Source organism: Rhagoletis pomonella, unplaced genomic scaffold, assembly GCF_013731165.1.
Source record: "Rhagoletis pomonella isolate Grant_MI unplaced genomic scaffold, Rhpom_1.0 Rhpom_scaffold_00001, whole genome shotgun sequence".
Taxonomy (NCBI): Eukaryota; Metazoa; Arthropoda; class Insecta; order Diptera; family Tephritidae; genus Rhagoletis; species Rhagoletis pomonella.
Genome location: NW_023458555.1, coordinates 84,724,973 through 84,729,153, shown reverse-complemented (window position 1 = coordinate 84,729,153; position 4,181 = coordinate 84,724,973). Strand labels below are relative to the sequence as shown.

The 4,181-nt window shown below is 42.7% G+C and overlaps 1 pseudogene; it reads right to left on the bottom strand.

Annotated features, from left to right (window-relative positions):
* Positions 1 to 401: 401 nt before the first annotated feature.
* LOC118733722 lies at positions 402 to 2,002 on the bottom strand (annotated as a pseudogene).
* Between the last annotated feature and the right edge of the window lie 2,179 nt (positions 2,003 to 4,181).

Below are 4,181 nucleotides of genomic sequence, written 5' to 3'. Positions count from 1 at the left end.
AGAAGCAGCTCCTACTCCCGTCGAGGCTACTCAATCGACAGGAACCAAAAATGCTTCGACGTTCAGGCGAACTTCGAATTTGAAGCGAAAGTCCATAATGGAAAGTACGCGGGAGATTTTCGCTAAAGTAGCAAAGCAGCAGGCAGATGCTATGATGGTAAGTATAAGTTACCTTGTCTAAATTTTTGCCTTATATTTCGTCGTTTTACTTTAGATGCAGGCTGAAGCCGCCAAAGTGCAAGCTGAGTCGGCAAAACAGCAAGTTGAAGCCATGCCCAGGCCTTTGGGCGCGTAGCAAACGCCTTGGAAGATTTAACAAGTTCTGTTAAGCTGTTGGTTAATAACAATGTTCTCGAATTTTGAACTTTTTTTTGAGCAAAGGTTTTAATAGTTGATCGTACTTAATTGCGGCATTCTAAATTCAATGGATTCTCCCGTTTTATCAGATTGGCTCCAGTTTTCTAGATAACGGTACTTGAAAATTTGCTTAAATGTTTACTTTTGTTATAAATAGCTCCCTCAGTTTAAAGTTTTTTACTAAAACTTTAAACTAAACTAAACTTAAAACTAAGAAAGAGAGTGTTATTTATAAAAAAAGTAAAAATTTAAGAAAATTTTCAAGTACCGTTATCTCGAAAACTGGAGCCAATCTGATAAAACGGGAGAATCAATTGAATTTAGAATGCCGCAATTAAGTACGATCAACAATTAAAACCTTTGCCTAAGTTTTCGACTTACACAGTGTAATAAATAAAAAATAAGAATAAAAAGCACATATGTATGCATGTGATAAATATTTATTAATTTAAATGTTTTGGCTAAGTAAATTTAGTAGCTATAAGGCGCTCTTGCATTCTCTTGGCGAGTGCTGATGGGTGAACAGATTCTTCCCAATCTTCCAAAACTGCTTCCACAAATTGCTCTTCACTTTGCATATCGCTATTGCTTTCAACTGTGTTGAGTCGCATATTATGCAGAGGTGCGCAGGAGTTTACAATCCTGCCAGCGAAGCCTGGCTCGTACATAAGTACTCGCTGCTTCGAAAGGCATCGCCATGTTGTTTTTAAAACTCCAAAAAGTCGTTCGACACAGTTTTCTAAAGAACAATACATATTAAAAATGTGCTATGGTCTCCCCGATCATATGCTCGCTTCATTGCCCTTCGAACAGCGGAGGCATTCCAAATGTATGCATCATGGCGTGCACCGGGAAATCTTGCATTTACGTTCAATAAGCCGAGGTTCGGATCACACACCTGTAAAAAAATAAGCGCTGTTTTAAAAAGCTGGGAGCGAGTAAACGAAAAAACGGGCATACAGAAATACAAATATATATTTACATAAATGTATATGTATGTATGCATTTCTTACCATTTGAACGTTTATGGAGTGATAGCCGTGATGGTTAATGTATGCCTCCTCATGAGCTTTTGGCCCAATAACTGCTATGTGCGTGCAATCAATTGCACCAATAGCGCCTTCAAAAGGCTCGCGCGTTGTCAAAAAAATATTTCGAGCAACCTGTCGTTCAACTACCGTCATAGGGTAACGTACGTTTCCCGTAAACATAATTTCATTTATGGCATCAGTTACCCTATGAATTGACCGACTAATGGAAGACTGACTCATTGAGAGTCCCCATTGCTCTCCCACTGGCCGTTGGTAGCAGCCGGTCGCATAAAAACGAATCGCAGCAAGCACCTGAAAATCGACGAATTCCCTTTTTAAATTGATGGCCTTTGTTTGACCAAGAAGTTTGAGATTTCTTACCTGCTTTTCAGCCGATAATGCTGATACATATTTTTTTTTCAAGACGACTGCCAATTTTGTCTACAATTTCATAAACAAGACTTGGTCAGCCGGTATAACCTTTTGAATTGGCCCTCGTCCAAATCAAAGGGGCTGTCCACTTCTCTTAGTAGAGCGCGTTCTGCTGCAAAACTCCTTGCTTGTTGTCGTTGTTGGGCCATTTCCGCATCGTATCCAAGAAACTGGAACGCCATTGTCGTTTTTTAGAAAGTTGTATTTTTTATAAACGAATTTAGAATTTTTATTACAAAAGTTTGCTTACCGATGAATTTTGTCTAATTTTTCTCAATAAAAACTTAAAACAACTTTATCGTTGGGCTTTTCAGCGACAAAATACTCGTAGCTAGGCTATCGACAAATTTCGTTAGACAACTGTCAAAGCTACCGACAATATTCGCTAAAAGTGTGCTTGAGAATTGCAGTTAACGAAACTTGTCGGAATCGTTAGCTAACGATACGAATATTGTCGTTAAGAAAAATGGGAATCGCACTACAGATCCTGTTCCGATATCCATTTTGGAGCCGTCTGTGAAGATGGGTATTTCGTCATCGGTGAGAGCAATATTAAATTCCCAGTCACTTCTGTCAGGAAAATGGATCTCGAAGTTTCGATGGAAGTCAATTTCCGTGACCTGATACTTTTAACATATAGGTCTATGGGTGGAATATCCAGGAGGGTCTCTAGCGACGCCTGGACGTTGAAAAAATCGTCCCCGTTGTGCAAAGGCATGCTTGTCTTTGGACCTTTTGGAAGTTGAGTAGATGGGATTTGGTGTCAACCGCCTGCCTCCATACAGGGCGCCATAGCTGAGAATAGGTCTAACTACCGCCGTATAAATCCAATGTATTATCTGCAGACCCCAGTATTTTCCAATCGTAGCTTTGCCGGAGTAGAGCGCATTGAGCGCCTTCTTTCTCCGTTCTTCGGTGTTCCTTTTCGAAGAAAGCTTAGAGTCGAGAATAACATCCAAAAACTTTGCTTCTTTTGACAATTGAAGATTTGCTCCATTGAGGGCCGGAGGTCGGAAATTGTCTATTTTATATCGCTTGGTGAACAGAAAAAGTTCGGTTTTAGTGGGATTGACCCCTAGACCGTTCCTTTCTGCCCACCCTGCTAGATGGTTAACTGCAGATTGTAGAATCTCGCTGAGTTCCTGTGTCCCCTGCGTCACCGCAGGCAGGGAAGTGGACGTTCATAAGGTGTTTCAGTGTTTCAAGGCTGCTTTCGGTGTGTACTCCTCCTGATTTTTACAGGAAACCGGGAGGAGTCGGGTTTTTCGAGAGGTACCTTCTTAGTCGCGTGGTCATCACAAAATTTGGACCACGAAACCTTCTTCGCTTTTTTTTATCTCTTTTTTGAACTTCGCTTTAATGAAAGCTTTCCTAGCTGGTATCCTCATCCGCCTTAGTTCGGCCATCCACTACCTTGGGTGTCGCTTAGAAGGTTTGCTCTCGGGACAGGTTCCTATGTAACATTCGTTGAGAGACTTCGTTAGACAGAAGGCCGCTCCCTGCAATTGGTCCGCTGAAATTGGCCGTGAAATTGGACCGTGCACGGGGGGCGCGTTCCAGACACCAACTGGCTGAATTTGTTCCAATTTTTCCTACGAGGATTTCGATAAGGTTTTTGTGTCGGTTTACTTAGGTTAATAGAGAAAACGATGCGACAGTGATCAGAAAAAGATCATTTTGTAGAGACGTGCAAGCCGTAAACCCTAACATTGTTCGAGTTAGTTACAAGTTATATCTATAACCTCCTCCATTATGGTGGGTGATTACCCTTGTTACAGATAGTAAGTTTTGTGGATAATAAGTAACTAAAGAGTGACTCACCTCTATAGTTGATGTTCGAGCTGTTCCACGCCGTGTGGTGAGCGTTCGCGGCGCAGCCAGCCCACATACTTATCCCTCGTTGCTCCGCCCATGCGGTGAGTTTCCTGAAGGATATTGACGGGGGATCGCTTGCATCGTATGGCATGTATGAAGATGTGAGGATGAAGATGATTCGCGCAATGCACTCAACAGTCGAAGAGCCTACACGGCTCCTAGAAGCTCCCCTGGGCAGCGGCAAACCTCCCAGCCAGATGCAACAGGCCCAAGGTAGACCTCACTCCTCCCTCAACCCCCGTATCGCGACTAGCCTCCCAAGGCATACGAAACTCCTACAACTCAACTGCAACGGACTCCAAAGCAAGGTTGAGGAGATAGTAGTTTTTATGGGTTGGCGTGGCATATTGATAGCTGCGGTCCAAGAAAAGAAGTTGCACAGCAACTCAACTCTGTTGGGTTGCGCCGCCTACAATGTCCTCCGTAAAGATCGCGAGCGAGATAATGGGGGCGGGTTAGCGTTCATCCTACACCACACAGTGCAGT